The sequence below is a fragment of the Somniosus microcephalus genome, chromosome 15 (assembly GCF_052327205.1).
Source record: "Somniosus microcephalus isolate GS21.2 chromosome 15, FLI_Smic_1.0, whole genome shotgun sequence".
NCBI lineage: Eukaryota > Metazoa > Chordata > Chondrichthyes > Squaliformes > Somniosidae > Somniosus > Somniosus microcephalus.
Window position 1 is genome coordinate 82,344,298 of NC_141001.1, and position 20,220 is coordinate 82,364,517.

The 20,220-nt window shown below is 45.6% G+C and overlaps 1 protein-coding gene across 2 annotated transcripts in view; it reads right to left on the reverse strand.

The window, feature by feature from the left end:
• LOC147107057 (leucine-rich repeat-containing protein 4C-like) overlaps positions 1 to 20,220 on the reverse strand; it is a 1,510,012-nt gene that overhangs the window by 1,350,370 nt on the left and 139,422 nt on the right. The gene's annotated exons all lie outside the window — the stretch shown is intronic.

Consider the following 20,220-nt stretch of genomic DNA (forward strand, 5'->3'; position numbering starts at 1 on the left):
CTACTTCGGCGGATGTGGCCAGGGCGTTCATTTCCTCCTGGATCGCCCGTTTCGGAGTACCCACCGATATTTCATCAGACAGGGGACCGCAGTTTTCCTCCGAACTCTGGAATGCAGTGGCCCAAGGACTCGGTGTCAAATTACACCGCACCACAGCCTACCACCCACAGGCGAATGGCCTCTGCGAACGCTTCCACCAGTCAATGAAGGCCGCCCTGAGAGCCAGCCTCCAGGATGCTGGATGGGCAGACAAGCTACCGTGGGTCCTGTTGGGCCTTCGCACGGCCCCCAAAGAAGACCTTCACTCTTCATCAGTGGAGCTTGTGTACGGTCAGCCGCTGCGGGTCCCAGGGGACTTCCTACCAACATCAATGGAGCAATGGTCCGCGTCTGCCCAGCTTGCTAGTCACCAAGAGGCGGCCAGATGTTTCGCACCGGTGCCCACTTCGCACCACGGGCTGCAGAGGTCACACGTTCCCACGGAGCTTCAAAAGGCTGAATACGTTTTTATTCGCCATGAAGCACATAGGGATCTGCTCAAGGCTCCCATATACCGGTCCCTTCCGCGTGTTGGAAGCAGGGTACAAAACCTTCACGGTAGATGTCGGTGGTAAACCGGAACACATTTCGGTCGACCGCTTAAAGCCAGCACATTTGGACCTCGACCGCCCCGTCGAGACAGCACAACCGCCGAGACGGGGTCGGCCACCCGTCGTCATTACGGCAGACCAAGTGCGACTGCCCGCCAGACGCCCAGCAGCCTCTGCCTCGAGAGTACAGGAGTCATTCTGACAGGCTTGTCAGACCCCCTCATCGTTTGACTTTGTCCGTTAAAGCGAATTCTGGGGGGGCGCATGTGGCAGAACCACTGAATGACTCTGGCTAACTGTATATAATTCTCTTTAACGATGTTCTAACACCAGCCTAAACCTGTACCATTGTGTTAGGCATTACTGTGTTTTGTATATAGAGTTTGCATGTCCAGGGCGTGGCCCCTTTAAGAGAGCGGGAAAACGCGGGCAAACGCGATGACGTCACATCGCAAACCACGGGACTGCCCAATCAGTCCTCATGGCATCTCCTTTGAGTAAAGACCTGTTTGATTGTTCTCTTGTGTTGATCTCCGTTATTTGTAGGAATTCGTTAATTCCTACAAATGCATATTAAGATCTCGCGATCTGAATGATATTATCAAACCCCGTGTTTGTATTTCAATGAGGCCTGTGCCTGCCTGGGAGTGGGCTTCAGATGCTGCTCCAAAATGTGTTGTCAAAATGCGAGTACCATGCTGTCAATATGTTAACCCCCCACAGAGTTGTTCTCGCCCAGCAATGGGGGGTTAAAATTAGCCCTTTAATGTTAGGAAAATTCCACTGAGAAGGATGTCACCAGGAAGCAGCTAATTTTTAGAATCTAATTCACATAATAAGAGTTAATTAGACTAACACGGTAAGATGGGTGCAGGAAGTTAAAAAGGGACATAGACAGACTAACAGGGAAAAATTCTATAGCGCCCCCTTTGGGGCACGCTAAAATCGCCGGGGCCCTAATTTTAGCCCCCCGATAAAGTTAGCACCCCTGCACCATAAATTTAGTAGTAGCGCCCCAAGCAAGAGGCGGGGCGCTATTGGAAGCGCTCCCCCTCCTTCTTGGGGCGCTACCAGTGAATTTTGCGCCGTTATGTGCAACAGCGCCACGTGTGTCGGCATGTAGCGTCGCGTCATTGCAGGCCTCCCTTCCCTGATTAAAGGGGAGGGGCCTAGCTCTGCATTCACCGGGGCCCTGCTGGACCACCGGGGAGCAGGGTGCCAGGAAAACAGCCCAGCACTCACGAGGAGTGCCGGGCTGAGCGATCGCAGCCGGCACCCGAAGAAAAAAGGGGAAGGGGGCAGATGCTGGAAGTCGGCCCAAAAAAAAGCCACCCGACACCTGCCCATTAAGTAGCGCCGCCATGGCTGCAAAACTGCCCCCCTGACCCTGTCAGACATATCGTCCGGACAGAGGGTGCAACCCAAGTTTGCAGCTGGGCGCGAGCGGGTGCTGCGCACGTTGATGACGTCATCGCCGACGGCGCAGCGCTGCGGGGCACTACCAGCTATCGCCGCCGCTAACCTCCTGCTGAATTTCACGGGAGGTGTTAGCAGCGCCGCACCCGGGTGCTAGGAGCTTTGTGCTGGAGCGCTAACTGGAGGCGCAAAGCAACCCAATTTTTCCCCTAAGTTCCTTTCTGAATAACAATGTCAGTCAACTTGAGCTCGAACCCATTCAGAATGCTAAATTATTTTTTTTAAATGAGCAGTTGACTTGCATCTTCTATTACAAATAAAATTCTTGGGTTTCGTATAATTAAAAAAACTTATGCTTGAAATTTGCTCGTGTGATTTAGCACATCATTTAACTTCTCAATTTCACCATCATCTTTAATGCACTTAAAGCCAGCTTTAAAAAAAAATTTGTATTGTGTAAAAGCCATTGTCACAGCAATCATGGCCAAGGAATCCATTGGTGCTGCACCCATTTTTCAGGTGCAAAATAGTCGCCTAAGCTTCTAATATAGATAGCAGCATGCATGCGCTCTTTCCGCACCGGAAGTACGCAGACTTGACATATTGGATCAGGCTGCTCTTCTATCCTCCCTTAGTCTCTCCCTCCGTATAATCTCTCCCTCCATATAACCTCACCTACCCATATTCATGGTCATCCCTCATCCATGCCTGTGTTACCTCTAGACTCGATTACTCCAGTGCTCTCCTGGCCAGCATCCCATCTTTTACCCTCTACAAGATTGAGCTTCTCCAAAACTCTGTTGCCCGTATCCTAACTTGCATCAATCCCATTCACCCTGTTCGCTGACCTACACTGGCTCCCAGTCTGGCAACGCCTCCATTTTAAAATTCTCATCCTTGTTTTCAAACCTCTCCATGGCACCACCCCTCTCTGTCTTTGTAAACTTCTCCAACCCTATAACCCTCTGAAATTTCTGCGCTCCTCCAATTCTGGCCTTTTGCGCATCCCCAATTTTTTTCGCTCCACCATTGGCGACCGGGTCTTCAGCTGCTTCGGCCCTAAGCTCTGGAATTCCCTCCCTATTACTCTCCACCTCTATACCTCTCTTTCTCATCCTTTAAGACGCTCCTTAAAACCTACCTCTTTGGACAAGCTTTTGGACACCTGTCCTAATATCTCCTTATGTGTCTCACAATGTTCTCGTAAATATTGGCCAGGGCACCGGGGATAACTCTCCTGCTCTTCTTCAAAGTAGTGCCATGGGTTCTTATACGTCCACCTGAGAGAGCAGACGGGGCCACGGTTTAACATCTCATACAAAAGACGGCACTGTCGACAGTGCAGCACTCCCTCAATATTGCACTGGAACGTCAGCCTAGATTTTTGTGCTCAAGTCTCTGGAGTGGGACTTGATCCCACAACCATCGGACTCAGAGGTGAGAGTGCTACCCAATGAGCCACGGCTGGCACAGAATGCACCCATGTTGCCTTGCGTGTTCCCCAACACCATCCTGATATCTTTTTCAATAGTAAACGATTCCACCCTCTGAACATCCAGCTTGTCTGCAACCACACGCAGCACATCGCGTAGGTCTATGCCCAGTTTCCTGGCAACATTCATGATTCACTTATCCTGCATAAGTCCTCTGTTCCACCTGTGTTCCAACCAATCCATGAGGTTACAAGCTGGCTACTTGGTGATGAGGCCTATCCCCTTCAGACTCGGCATATGACTCCTGTCAGGAACCCAAGCACAGCTGCCAAGCTGACCTACAACGAGAGACATGCCACCACCAGAAACTTCATCGAGCAGATAGTCGATGTGCTCAAGGTGAACGATCTCAAGCAGCTCTGGGCCCAGTTGGGATGTGACAATAACAAGGGTACTGGCAGAGTGATCTCCCATAGATCTAAGGCCACTCTCCTGGGAGTGCACCCCAGCACTCCCACAGTTCTGCATGAGAACAGAGTGCAGGAGTGACTCTGGCCCACAAAGTCAGGTTGGTAGCTTTCTGAGCTTCCATGGCAGCAGTGTTAGACAAAAGAGGATTTCCCTCTGCCCTGTCCATTACCTGTACCAGGGCTTCCAATGCGGCATCAGAGAACCTGACTGGATATCTGGATCTCTTCCAGCCACATTCTTGAAAGTTTACCTGCTGTCTGCAGCCAGAGTGCACCTCCCATTTAAGAGGGGCCTTTAACTAGTATCAAAGACGTCCAATTCTGCCCCCGCCCCCCCCGCCCCCCACCCTCCAACAGGCGTGCATCCAATGAGTAACGCAGGAAGCACTGGCTGCATGCCTGAATCATTTCAATGAGGTCCCAGCACGAATGTAACATGCTGTCCGGGACCAGGTGCAGCTTGCGTCCTTTCCCCTGCGCACCTGTTCTTGGGCACAATAGAATTTCTAGGTCCATGGCCATCAGACTGGCATACCATGACATCAAGCAAAAAACAGACAGAAAGCCTGTTAGTGGTTCACTTTAGGATATGTTATTATGACTAGGATAATAACTGGAATTTGTTTTGCTTTTTACTCTGAAAGCTTCAAAAGCTTTTTTTCAATACGTGTAATGCCTGCAAAATTATTTCCATCAGGTTCCCAAACATTAAACACGGACAATCTTATCACTGGTTATAAGCCTTAACGAATGATAAGCATAAACCCCAAGGTTACTACAAGGTCTCTTGCCACAGTTAATTTTGCTCTATTGTACACATTTGACTCTGAAATTCCCTGAAGTTCTCCCGATCTCCCACGTAACTTAATTTATGCCATTTCTCTGGTGGGAGACCAAGGGAACCCCACAGAAATTTTAGGGTCATTATCTCTGGCCAAAGATGAGCAAAGTACTTCAGTTTGAAATATATAGCAGCAAACCATTTGAATACCAGAGAAGGAAGTGGCAACACAACTGGATGAATGATAGAGGCTTAACTTTATTGAGAGTACTTTGCTTGCAAAGAAGCAAAATTAAAACATTTTCACACACAAAAAGCAAAATGCATTGTGTTTCAATTAAATTGGTATTTTTAATATCCAAATTTTACATTGTCTTTTAGCCTTGGGTGATTCGCCAGGTGTTCAGCCTTGGCTCAGTGTTATAACCCTCATCTTTGATTCAGTAGGTCATGGATTCAAACCCCACACCAGAGACTTGAGCACATAATCTATGCTGACTCCCCAGTGCAGTGCTGAAGGAATGTTGCACTGTCATATGGGTCATCTTTCAGATGAGACCTTAAGCCCTCTCAGGTAAAAGATCCCATGGTACTATGTGAAGAGCAGGAAATTTCTCTTGTCCTGGCCAACATTTATCCCTCACAACAGACTATCTGATTATTTATATCATTGCTGTTTGTGGGACCATGCTGTGTGCGAATTGGCTGCCATGTTTGCCTACATTGCAAAAATGATTACATTACAAAAGTACTTCATGGACTATGAAGTGCTTTGGGATGTGCTGAAGATGGGAAAGGTGCTAAATAAATGAAAGTCCTTTTCCCAAATTTGTGTATCATGCTTCAGCAGGAAGTGCAGGGACCATGCTTTCAGTGTTTCCCAGTGCTTTATATTTGCCTTTAAGGAGGCGTGTAGGGGTAACTACAAGAGAGTGCAGACTCTTAATTTGTTTCTCTCCTTGGGGATAGACCTTGGCTCTACTTGATTCTGTTACTTTTTTCAAGCAGGTGCAATCACATAGTTTGACAAAAAAGATTCAACCAACCTCCCTACCCCCATTCTCCATTATTACTGAAGTATGATTGCAAACAACATTGAATTACACAAGAGTAATATGAGTGCACAACATGAATATAAATTAAGGTTTAATCAACACAATCTATAAAAAAAACAATTGTTAACAATATTGTGTTTCCTTTGAGTGCAGCTTTCCCAATGGGAGCACAGGACTCACTGAACTCACCCTTACATTAGATAGCATAGTGCTAGTCATAAGTTGTAGGTATTAGCAAACTGCCAACTCCAGCAAACTGCCTATAGTTAGAATTTCAAACACTAAGGTGGAGGAAATACATGAAAAAAATAAAAGTCATGTGAGCACAATCATAGAATAGAATCGTACAGCAGAGAAGGAGGCCATTTGGCCCATCGTGTCTGTGCCAGATCTTTGAGGAGCTATCCAACTAGTCCCGCTCCCCTGCTCTTTCCCCCTGGCTCTGCCAATTTCTCCTTTTCAAGTATATATCTAATTCATTTTTGAAAGTCACTGATTTCATCCCCCTTTCAGATAGTATATTCCAGATCAGAACAACTCGCTGTGTAAAAAAACAACTCATTTCCCCCCTGGATTTATCTTAAATCTGTGTCCTATGATTACTGACCTTCCTGCGAGTCAAAACAGTTTTATCCTATCTACTTTCTCAAAACCTCTCAAGCAGAAATAAAATCTAATTTCAAAAGGTAAAAGGGACCCACTAGATTTTGTTCAATAACTTTTTCCATGATGTAATGGGATTTGATTTAGAGGATCAAATTTCAAAATTTGGAGATCACAGGACTCTAAAGCTCAAATAAAATCTCAACAAGAAGTCTCAACATATTTTATTCAGGGTTAAACAATTTGTCTACAAGGGCTATTGAGACTTTTAAGGAATCTAAACTGCCTTCACATTTATTCGAGTATATTCAAGACTGAGATCGATAGATGTTTGGACACTAAGGGAACCAAAGGAGATGGGGATAGTGCGGGAAAGTGGAGTTGAGGTCAAAGGTCAGCCATGATCTTATTGAATGGAGGAGCAGGCTCGAAGGGCCGAACGGCCTACTCCTGCTCCTATTTCTTATGTTCTTATGAAACCACAGAAGGTAATTGAAAGGCACAAATTTCTTCTGTAACCAGAGCAACTGAAGATGCAAAATTAGCAAATTAAACTGAAGCTGGTTAAGACAACGAGTACTTAAGCCAAACTTACCAAGGAGGTTACAGGTCCAATCACTGGCCTGAGCTGGCTAGCTGATGTCAGCTAGGGTAGTGATAGAAGTGCTGAGAGAGCCTGAATTACAAAGGGTTAAATCAGTCAGCATTCCTGCTCATAATCATTATCCAGAGACCCCTGCTCAATGTGCAAAGGTTGGGGGGCGGGGGGAACCGGGTTCCATTGTGATTACTTCCACAGTTAAAGAGCCTGCAGGTGTCACAGAGGAGGAATGGGCATTTTGACCCAGTACAAATATGGCCAGTTCTAATGGATGTTTTGCATTAATTTTCAGTATTCATTATCTTTCTCTCCCTACAGCCTCTCTCATGCTACCTTAATTAGACACATGAGTCAGTCAAGTGTGGTGAAAAGCAATTTTTACTCACCACTGAAGTGATTTCATCAAGTTGATCACGCTACAAAAATCAAACAGACTCTCAGCATAAGTCACAGATGTTAAATAATCTACCTTAAAATTTGTTCCCTACATGTTTCCAAAACATAATTTTCTGATCAAAGGTAATAGAAATGATAATACCTTCCAAAAAGAATGAACAAAGTTAGGTCTGACAAAAATATGTAAACAGACTGAGCCATTGGGCTCGAGGGTGAATTATTATAGTAAAAATCAACAACCCAAAATTCAACTTAATAGTATACAAAGTGGCAGCTCTCCTTCATCAACAGTTCAGCAACAGGACTGAGAGGTACAAGAGAGCTCTGACTGACGCACCATGTCTAAATGCAGGACTTTCTATATGCATATGCTCTCCCATTCGAATGTTGGCACAGCCTTTCTAGCATTTTCTTTAAATTAACCCTTTCTCAGGTTTTCTTGTGTATGTTCGCTCAGATGTATGTCGATGTACAAGAAAGTAAGAGATTCAACCATTCCAATTATTCAGAATACATGACAAAATAAACAAGCAATGCCAAATTTCAAACGCACAAAGTTTCACGTGTTACACTGATCCTCACCAGCTAGGTTCAAACAAGAAGAATAGCCCGTTAGGAGGTTGAGCGACCACCAACTCCCATGGAACTGCACCCCAACAAGGACTCAATGAAGAGAAAAGCATTGAGGAATAATAACATTCATTTCCACTCCAAGAGACTGTATCTGCTGATGTTAGATCTTCCCTGCTGTGTATGTAGATTTCAAAGGACATTCCTCATACCCTGTTTATATTGTACACACTACTTCTGATGGACTTGGCAATCAGCACTCCCCGGAACCTGCTCCATTTACATTTCAGGGCAGGTTCCAGGGTACTTATAGCAACACAACAAAAATAAAACCGGATGGAACTTTCATTTTCTGGCCATGGACCTTCCTTGCGGGCTATAGTCTACACAGGGCCAGCAATCAGAAAAGTATATTGCTGGTCTGCATGAGTGGGATGAGCGCACAGCCCACCCACGGGCAGAATAAAATGTGGTGTGGCGTGACTGCTGCTTCATTGGCATTACGGCATTGCTGGCAAAGTCCAGGCTGCTGGCAGTGCCAGTGCTGCAATGTAAATGTAGCAAATACCATACATCGCTGAAGACACAATCTGTCACATTCGTAGAACAGACTGTGCTTCAAACACCTTGAATACCTTTCATTATGTTTGTAATGCCATGTTTATTAGCTATAAATTGATAAAAATAGGAGGATACATCCTCCTTGGAAACATTTGACCGCTTGCCACGAGAGTCATTTTTTTCTTTTTAAACAACCTGTATAGTTCGCTGGACCTTTTCATTCTGTGAGGTTTCCTAATACATTTATTCAAACTTAATTCTCATTCTTTCTATATAAAAATCAATATTCTGCTCCCGCTACACATCCGAGAAATCCTGGCTGGTTTTCCTTTTCTCATCCAGCAACACTGAGGTCAAATGTAGTACCCTTACCGTCACCCCAATCATTTCAACAACAGACTGTGATTTGACCTAGGATCTTCCTAGTCTGTGTTGCCTAGATATCTACAAGGCTGCACCAGTTAAGTCATTGAGGAATGTCACCCACAATGGTTGAAGATAAGTTGAATGACTCATTCCATTTACAGAAGCTATCTGCCATGGATAGATGAATATTCTGACACATTTGACAAAACAACTGCTGTCTCTTATTGCAAAGGCTATTTATCATTTAAGCAAGAAACAAGAGAATTGTCTGAATGTCTAATAATTTAGTAAAGATGCTTCAAATTATAATATTTACATATTAATTAGATTAGAACTTGTTTTAGAGGTTCCGTTTGTGGAAGTCTTTGTTCATTAGACAGATCCAGTTCATTTGGTCAATTTGTTTCTTGGCCCATATTCTGCTGTAAAAGCCTCATTAGAAAAGAAGAATGAGGTGCTGATAGTTTTTCTGTATTCATTCTTGGGCTGTGGGTGTTGAGGACAAGGTCATAATTATTGCACGTCCCTAGTTCTCCTGAGCAGGTGATAGTCTGTTAGAAGCTAGGGGTGCCTAAAATATATATGGTTATGCGAATGAAACTGTAATGTGAATAATACTGTGTTTAAATTATTGTATTAGTGCTCGAGACAAGTAAGGAGTTAATGTATAAGTTGTGTTTTACTGGAACTGCGTAAGTTTCATTTTCCTGGAGGTTTGTATTAGACTTTGAGACAAAATGTCTTCAGTTAGTTGTAGTGTATGTGCCTTTAAGACAGAACTACTTTTACAGCTCCTATATACTGAAGTACTGGCAGTGACCACACCTGTATATAAGCCTTGCACATGCCTCTGTACCCCCAGTCTTGAGACTACCCTCCTCCAGTAAATACCTGTTTATTGTTAAGTTACAGCATCCGTGTGGTTATTGAAAAGAACATCATCCTCTCAGAATCACGGATCTAACTGTGGCAACGAGTGTCGATTCAAATCTACCTGCAACTCTGCATTTCCCTTCGAGGATTCGCTCCGGGAGGGCAGTGTAAGAAAGTCGAGGCCAGGAACACAGGCGTCGACCATGAGCAACCGCCCAGTTGTCCGGCACAGAGTGAACATCGCAGGGGAGGCTGTGGAGAGCCGGGCTGGGTTCCCCAGCCACGACGATCAGCAAGAGACTGACGACAGGTCCAGCGCAGACCCTTCCCGGACAGCGGCGGCTGGAGCCGACTGATGGTGGAGAGAAAGCCGAGCAGCGTCGACGGGGTAAGACAAAGGGTGAAGCGCACAGAGCGCAGCCGGGGGTTGAAAACCGAGCGGCGTCGACAGGAAAAAAAAAAAAACTGGAGAGAGAGAGGGTAAAGCAACAGCTGGGTTCAGGACCGAGCGGCGTCGAGAAAAGAAAAAAAAACGCGCAGAGCACAGCCAGGGCTCAAGGGCTGAATAGCGTCCGCGGGGAGAAGAAGGGAGACCGCGGGAGACGCCATTGAGCCGCAGAGAAGAAGAGCGCGGGAGACGCCATTTTTAGAAGCCGCAGCGGAGTAGAAGGGCGAGCGCGGGAAGGAAGGAAAACGCGGGAGACGCCATTTTGTGCCAGCGGAGAAGAAGGGGAAGCGCGGGAGACGCCATTTTTGACAGTTAAATCACACCCAGGGATGCCGAAGAGTGGCAGTATCTCTACGTTCGACAATGAAGTCGAAGATTGGGCGACATATGTGGAACGTATTGAGGTGTACTGCAGGGCGAATGAAGTGCCAGATGCTAGGAAAGCGCTGGTTTTGTTAAATTCCATGGGTGCAAAACCTTATGGGTTACTGCAAAATCTAATAACCCCAGAGAAGCCGGTGACCAAGAATTTCGAAAGCATAGTAGAAATCCTACAGGACCACTTAAACCCCACACTGCTGCTGATAGCAGAACAATTTAAGTTCCATAAAAGGAACCAACACAAAGACGAAAGCAATGCTGAGTACCTAACGGAACTGCGCAGGCTATCGAAACACTGCCAGTTTGGAGCGGGACTAGCAGATACGTTACGGGACAAGTTTGTGTGTGGGCTACAAAGTGAAGGAACCCAGAAACGGCTTCTATCAGAAAAGGATCTTACGCTGGACAAGGCTTTCAGTATGGCAGTATCACACGAAGCAGCCGCAAGGGGCGCTGCAGAGATACAATGGAGACCGCAAGAATATGGCACCAATGAAATGTCCTATGGAACAGGGAAGTGCTATCACTGCGGCAGAACAACACATGACCAGAAGAATTGTTGGTTCAAGGACCAAGTGTGCAGACAGTGTGGAAAAGCAGGACACATAGCAAGAGTCTGCAGGTCTGGGAAGAAAACCAACAGTAAGAAATCTCCACAGGAGAAGTACAAAAAGGTACACCAGGTGATGGACAGTGGTTCAGACGAACAGAAACGTGACACAGACTCCAGAAGCAAGGAGCTGGGTTGTCTGAAACTACATAAGGTAACCAAAATGGAGGATCACCAGACTATCTGGGTTACACTCAAGTTAAACGGAGTCCAAGTGAAAATGGAATTGGACACAGGATCAGCCCTAACAGTCATAAACCAAAGGGACTACAAGCGGCTATTTTCACATATACCCTTGAAAGCTACAGAGATTGTCTTGAAGACGTACACGGGGCAAAAAGTCTACCCCAAAGGAAAAATAAGGGTGAAAGTGATATATAAAGGCCAGGAAATACCTAAAATGGATATATATGTATTGCCAGATGGAGGACCACCACTGCTAGGACGTGAATGGATCCAGAAGATACAATTAGATTGGCATTCCATACAGGCACTGAAGGTTGAGGCCAAAAAGGATGACGACGTCACACCTGGACGACTGTCAAAAATGCTCACTGACGCAAAAGAAGTGTTCCAGGAGGGACTCGGAACACTAAAAGGCATAACAGCAACAATTAAAATAGAGGAAAATGCAAGCCCAAAGTTTCTTAAGGCCAGACCAGTGCCTTATGCGATCAGACCAGCTGTCGAAGCAGAGCTGGAAGGGTTGGAACTTTCTGGAGTACTGTCCAAAGTGGACTGGAGCGAGTGGGCTACACCCATCGTTCCTGTAATGAAGAGGTCGTTGAGTAATACGCCTGGGGAACCAAAGGAGGTCCGCATCTGTGGGGATTTTAAGGTGACGGTGAACCCAGTCCTTCACACGGTACACTATCCGCTTCCACGAATTGAGGATATTTTCGCCTCGCTATCTGGAGGTAAACGCTTCACCAAAATTGATCTAGCCCAGGCGTACTTGCAAATGGAGGTAGAAGAAGCTTCAAAACAATACCTTACAATTAACACTCATAAAGGTCTCTATCAATACAACCGGCTGGTGTTCGGGGTAGCCTCAGCTCCGGCTATCTGGCAAAGGGCAATGGATCAAGTCCTGCAAGGGATTCCAGGGACCCAGTGTTATTTGGATGACATCCTGGTCACGGGCGAAAATGACAGTGATCACCTCGCCAACTTGGAGAAGGTGCTCACCAGATTAAAGGAGTATGGGCTACGAGCTAATCACCACAAGTGCGAGTTTTTACAGAAACAGATCTCGTATTGTGGCCACGTCATCAATGAAGAGGGGTTACATAAGTCCCCTGAAAAGATTGAGGCAGTAGTCAAGGCTCCAGCACCGGAAAATGTGTCACAACTGGGGTCGTTCCTCGGGCTGGTAAACTACTACCACAAGTTCTTACCAAATGTGTCCACGGTATTACACCCACTGAACACCCTACTGCAAACAGGGGTGCCATGGAAGTGGAATGACGAATGTAGACGAGCTTTCCAGAATTGTAAAGAATTGATCACATCAAAAGAGGTGTTGGCCCATTTCAACCCAGCACTACCAATTCGTTTGGCATGTGATGCATCACCCTATGGTATTGGAGCGGTGCTGTCGCACAAATACCCAGACGGGTTGGAGAGGCCAGTAGCCTTTGCGTCTCGGTCACTAACCTCAGCCGAGCGCAACTACGCCCAGATTGACAGGGAGGCCCTCAGCCTAGTATGGGGAGTGAAAAAATTCAACCACTATCTGCATGGGCAGAAGTTCACCTTGCTGACTGACCACCAACCACTTGTCTCCATCTTTAATCCTAAGAAGGGCGTTCCAGTGATGACTGCACAACGGTTACAAAGATGGTCCCTGTTTCTAGGGGCGAATCAATACGAAATAGAACCTAAAGACACGAAACAGCATGGGAACGCTGATGGGCTATCGCGCCTGCCACTGCCTACTGTGGAGGAAGCACCAGCAGTGGACCCTATCGAGATATTTTATTCGTCAATAATTGAACGATTGCCAGTAACGAACGCGGATATAGAGAAGAAGACCCGCAATGATCCGACGCTCTCTCGGGTATATGATTTGACGGTGAGGGGATGGCCAACACATGGCGACTCACTGTTGCCAGCATTCTCATCCAGAAGAGAACAGCTGTCAGTATGCCAGGGGACAGTGATGTGTGGATCCAGAGTGGTGATTCCACCCAAGTTAAGGGAGAGAGTGCTAAATGAGCTACATGAAGGTCATCTGGGGGGAGTGAAAATGAAAAGCCTTGCTAGGGCTTATGTGTGGTGGCCGGGAATCGATCAACAAATCGAAGACCTAACTAAGAGCTGCTCAGGATGCCAGCCCAAAATGCACCACCACATGCCCCTCTACACCCATGGGAGTGGCCCTCCTCTCCATGGCAACGGGTGCATATTGATTTCGCTGGTCCATTCATGGACTCAATGTTCTTAATAGCAGTGGGTTCATTCGAAGTGGCCTGAGGTGATAAAAATGTCCACAACCACTACAGAGAAAACGATTGCAGTCCTACGGACCATATTTGCCAGAAACGGATTGCCAGAGCCGATTTGCTCTGATAATGGACCACAGTTTGTGTCCGAAGAGTTTCGAAAATTTATGAGAAGGAATGGGGTAAGGCATTATACATCCGCCCCGTATCATCCAGCCACAAATGGATTGGCTGAGAGGTTCGTACAAACCTTTAAGAAGGCGATAAAGGCCATGTGCGATGATGAAATTCCACTACAGCATAAGGTGGACAATTTCTTATTAGCCTACCGAAACGCGACACATGCAGTTACCAACCAGACCCCGGCCATGATGTTCTTTAACCGAAGGTTGAGATCTCGTCTGGACTTGCTCAGACCAAATGTGCGAAGAAATGTTGAGGACAAACAATTCCAGCACATCAATGAGAAGCCAACAAGGAGCTTCAATGTAGGACAACCAGTCTTGGCCCGTGACTACCGAACAGAGAAATGGCAACCCGGAATGATATGCACAAGGCAGGGGCCATTAATGTACACAGCGGATGTCGGGGAGAACATTGTGAGATGCCACGTCGATCAGATCTTAGCGTCACAGGAACGAGTCAACCCTATGTCTCGAGTACCTGGGGATGAACCCGACATACCGGTAGCATCTACCTCAGAACCAGTAGCAGTGGAACCCGATGAACTACCCGATGAAAAGGGGCCAGAATCGCCTCTGCACCAAGAACAAGAACCTCAGGAAAGGCGCTATCCCGAAAGGGTCAGGAAGCCGCCCCAAAGACTGAATCTATAAATGGACTATTGTTGTTTAATGTACATGTTAAAGTGTTAATTGTTATTTGAATATTAGGGGTACTAGTAATCTAAAAGGGGAGGAATTGTAGTGTATGTGCCTTTAAGACAGAACTACTTTCACAGCTCCTGTATACTGTAGTACCGGCAGTGACCACACCTGTACCCCCAGACTTGAGACTACCCTCCTCCAGTAAATACCTGTTTATTGTTAAGTTACAGCATCCGTGTGGTTATTGAAAAGAACATCATACTCTCAGAATCACGGATCTAACATTAGTTAGATGAGATGAGGCATAACATTCCACACAGGGGTCCAGAGTATGGCCTTGTCAGCTAACAACAGGCTAGCTGTCTCTTGGTTTGTAAGTTTAGGATTTTGACTCTGTTGTTGTGTCTTTAATTTGGCCAATGAAGGCCCAACCTATGTCTCTTCCATTATTACTAATAACTATATTATAATGCCAAGGTAGAATTTGGAGTTTGTTTAACAGAACTGCTTGCAAAGGTAATTAAAAGCTAATTAGTATATAGGACATAGAATAGAAGGAATTTATGGGAGTTAAAGTAGCATCTAAGGATGGAATAGTCTGTTAGATTAAGGGGAGATAGTTTGGATGGTGGCTGGTTGAGCAGACAACTCTAGCTTGCAGGCCTCTGATTTAATGGTTCAAAGCTGTGCCTGGTACACACATTGGCTGCACCAGGGGGGACAAGACAGGATGAGATAAAAGACTGGCAGCATCTGTGAAGAGAGAAACCGAGTTAACATTTCAGGTCGAAGACCTTTTGTCAGAACTGGAAAAAAGCAGGATGTGGAATGGATTTTTAAGCAAGTGTAGTGGCTGGGAAATGGGGGAGGGGATGAAAGAACAAAAGGAAGGCTTGTAATAGGATAGACGGCAGGAGAGATTAAGAGACATTAAGAGATATTCAAGGCAAAAGGAGATGGTAATGGGACAGGTTAAGAAACAAAGGATGGCTCGAGATGAAGTGTAAATTGCGCTGACAGAATGGAAGACAGCTGCCACGTGGGAGAGAAGAACAGAACAAAAGTGTGGATAAAAAATATATATATGACAGGGGCCTGGGTATTGATCTGAAATTGTTGAACTCTATGTTGAGTCCAGAAGGCTGTAAAGTGCCTAATCGAAAGATAAGGTGCTGTACCTCGAGCTTCCGTGGAACAATGCAAGACGCCGAGGACAATGAGGTCTTAGTGGGAGTGGAGCGGTGAATTAAAGTGACAGGCGACCGGAAGCTCGGGGTCCCCCTTACAGACTGAACAGAGGTGTTCCACAAAGCGGTCACTCAATCTGCATTTGTTCTCCCCAATGTAGAGGAGACCACATTGTGAGCAGCGAGTACAGTATGCAAGAAGTGCAAGTAAATTGCTGTTTCACCTGGAAGGGGTGTTTGGGGCCCTGGACAGTGGGAAGTGGGGAGGTATAAGGGCATGTGTTGCATCTCCTGTGCTTGCACGGGAAGGTGCCAGATGAAGGGGAAGGGGTGTTGGGGGCGATAGAGGAGTGGACGAGGGTGTCGCGGAGGGAGCGGTCCCTATGGAATGCTGAAAGGGGAAGTGAGGGGAAGATGCGTTTGGTGGTTGGATCATGCTGGAGGTGGCGGAAATGGTGGAGGCTGATCCGTTGAATGTGGAGGCTGGTGGGGTGAAAGGTGAGAACAAGGAGAACTCTATCGTGGTTCCAGGAGGGAGGGGCAGGGGTGAGGGCAGAAGTGTGGGAGATAGAACGGACACGGTTAAGGGCCGTGTCAACCACTGTAGAGGGGAATCCTCGGTTGAGGGAAAAGGAAGACATGTCGGAAGCACTGGTATGGAAGGTGGCATCGTCAGAGCAGATGCGGCGGAGACGGAGAAACTGGGAGAATGGAATAGAGTCCTTACAGGAAGCTGAGTGGGAGGAAATGTAGTCCAGGTAGCTGTGGGAGTCAGTGGGCTAAACAATAACCTATCCCCAGAGATGGAGACAGAGAAGTCGAGGAAGGGAAGGGAAGAATCGGCGATGGACCATGTGAAGATGAGGGAAGGGTGGAAATTGGAAGCAAAGTGAATGAAATTATCTAGTTCAGAGCGAGAGCAGGAAACAGCACCAATACAGTCATCAATGTACTGGAAAAAGAGGTAAGGGAGGGGACCTGAGTAGGACAAAAAGATTTGATTATAAGAGTAAATATGTCTTACTGCAATTATATAGGGCCTTGCTGAGACCACACCTGGAGTATTATAGTTACAGTTCTGGTCTTCTTACCTAAGGAAGGATATACTTGCCATAGAGGGAGTGCAATGGAGGTTCACAAGACTGATTCCTGGGATGGGGGGGATTGTCCTATGAGGAGCGATTGAGTAGACTAGGCCTATATTCTCTAGAATTTAGAAGAATGAGAGGTGATCTCATTGAAACATACAAAATTCTTACAGGGCTTGACAGGGTAGATGCAAGGGGGATGTTTCCCCTGGCTGGGGAATCTAGAACCAAGGGTTACAGTCTCAGAATAAGGGGACAGCCATTTAGGACTGAGATGAGGAGAAATTTCTTCACTTCGAGGGTGGTGAATCTTTGGAATTCTCTACCCCAGAGGGCTGTGGAGGCTCAGTCGTTGTGTATATTCAAGACAGAGATCGATAGATTTTTGAATATTAAGGGAATCAAGGGATATGGGGATAGTGCAGGAAAGTGGAGTCGAGGTAGAAGGTCAGCCATGATCTTATTGAATCGTGGAGCAGGCTTGAGGGGCCAAATGGCCTACTCCTGCTCCTATTTCTTATGTTCTTATGTACAGAAAGCATGTGTAATGGTTGTGAGAAGATCCCTGACATGTGGGAGATAACAGGAGGGTTGACTCTTTCTCCATAGTTTAGACAAAGAACTCGACATGCTATTGGGCACCTTCTTTTAGGGGACCCTCTATAGGTTAAATGGTCTTGTCCATTATTCTACCTCAGGCCCACCCCTAAAAAGAGAATAAAAGGAAGAGCTAAAGAACTCTTAGCTCAGACCGTGGAGTGAGGGGCTCCCATGAGTGGAAATGATGGTCTAACACTCTTCAGAGAGTGGACCCATGTGGACCGTAGTATAACACTCTTGGATAGATCAGAGAAAGAGAGAGAGAGACACGTGAGACAAGAAGGAGAACGAATAAGAAGAGTTGTTCATGCATGCCAGCCGTCTGTCTGATTGGGACTGGTACCAGCTACTTGTCACGGTCGTATGTTTTTGCCGTATAACTAGTGTGTTATATTCCGTCCTAAACTCCGATTAAACACAATATACCCGCCATATTGGTTTGCACTCGATCCTGTTTACCAGAGACACGTGAATCTCTATGAATCTTCTCCTTGAACCACTGCAGTCCTTATGATGATAGTGTTCTAACAATGATCTTGTTGCTACCTCAAGCCATGAAATAGCATCTTATCCGTTTGATATCACTACAGGAAACTTTCTGGCATCCGGCATGGACGGGACCAACGTGGTGCCGGTTCATCAACAATTCCGGATAACCGAACGCTATAGTAAAAGATATGGAGCTCAGATCTCCGTATAAAGCAACAAACCCTGTGCTTCAAAACAATCGGCACAAGTTGCAAGCGTCTTTGTAGCTTAGCAACAGTTTCAGCTACACCCTTGCACAGCAACAAATGGAGTAAAAAAAGTAATAAAAGTAAAAAAAGTTACCTGAACTGACTCCTGAATTTTGCCGGTATATATATAAGATTGACGGACAAAAGGAAAACATTGTAGATGTTCATATTTTAAGTAAGTCATATCCCAATCTAAGCTTGGTGAAGTAAAGACAAGCTGAATAAATGACTTCAGACTGAAAATAATAATCAGCTGAAAGAAAACCCTAGCAAGTATGGTGCACAATCATTTACACTACTTTTGGCTATATTGGTTTTCATAAAAGGAACAACATTCAAGATGTAGTTCTAGAAGGCATGGGAGATAAGCACTATCAATCACACATTTTTGACCCTAAATAAACAGGAATACTACAATTACAATGATGTTAATTATGTCCAAACACTCTCACAATTCAAGACTAAAGCCATCAAATTATTTGACTCTTTCAACATTTCTTTGCCGCTAGAATGGCATTTGTACTCACTGAGACCTATAAATTGCAGTGGACCATGTTTATGTTGGATTTCAAGTTGTTGTCCTTGATTTTGTTCTTTCCACCCCATTTCTAGTTGGGTCTAGGGCTTTCTGACAGTGTGTGTGTGAGTCAGTGCTGCTTGGAATATTATAATATATGACCTGGACTGGAGTAAATCCTGTGATTAATACACCCCCATTACACCAAGGTAATTCATAATGAGATATAAAGAGCCACAACTGTTGCCAGCATCAGCTAATACTGGCAGAAGTGTTTTACTTTGGAGTCTGCAGCCTGGAAAAGATTCAAAGACTTCTGCATGACAATGACCCGCCTCAAACGCCTGAAAGACAGTACACATAGTTCTGCCTATCCTGCCCTATCTAGGGCTGCAGTTTTGTGCTTCTGTGGATGAGGAGACACTTACTGGTCCTGGGCCACTTGTGAGGTGGAAATATGTTGCATTTGACAATGAAACTGTGTCATTGATGCCTGCAAGGAGGTAAGACCTTCTATGCTGCAACATTCCTTCTTTGCAAGTAAGTAACCATGAGATCAGAATCCCATGACTCCTGAGCCAAGAGCAGCCATTATCATAACCGCCACCTAGAAAAAGCTGGCCCATCTTCACCCACTGCTCATTCCATTGGCTCACTCATGCTCCATGAATCACCTGGTGGCACAGCCTCGCTTAGACTATCTACTTCTCCCCAGGTAAAAGGATCTGACCTGTTGTGTTGAAGTGAGGAAGCAAGTGATACAGGGGGATGGTGAGGTTGGGGCAGAAAAAGATGGGGCAGGATTTTTCCTGTGTGGTCTGTTGTTCATTATAACTATTATCATTTTTAACATCATCCTCGTAGTGTGAAAAAGAGGAAGTTTCTTAGGAAAATATGAACAGGAGTAGGCCATTAAGCAACTCGAGCCTGTTCCGCCATTCAATTAGATCATGACTGATCTGTATTTTAACTCCATATGCCCACCTTTGTTCTGTAACTGTTAAATCTGTGAGTTGTTCAAGTAATTAATACTCAGACTTAATCAGTAACAATAAAACAGGTCTTTACTGGTTGGAGGTAGGGACTATACGTAGGTCTTTACTTCATGCCCACAGGCGGGAACTGAGGGGAGATCAGTACCCACAGTACTATTTATACCCCTATGGCCAGGAGTGGTACTGCGTATCACTACGCCCTACAAGTAGTGCAGTCCTGTCCATAGGTTCAAAGTAGCACACATATTACATACACAACATTCCTCCCTTCCTAGCTTTACAGTCATCTCCCCATTTAACATAACGTAATAACATATATACATATATAACTTCAGGTTTACATAACAGAATAACATAGATACATAGATAACTTCATGTCAAAACAGATCACAGATTCAGTCTCTGCGGAAAACAGTTCACAGATTCAATCTCTGTGGTGTAGTCGGTTCACGTTGCTGGAGTGACTCATTCAATAGTCCTTCCATGGATTTAACAGTTTGAACTTCCGAACTGAATTGGCTCCGTTCGGAGGGACCACGTGTGTGATCTGGTAGAGGTAATAATGGTTCAGATGGGTCATCTTCTGTTTCGACTTTTCCTTTTCTGCTTCTTGGAGACTCTCTGGGCTCCACTGTCAGCTGCCAGCTGCATGCGCAGTTCCTCCTTCTCTT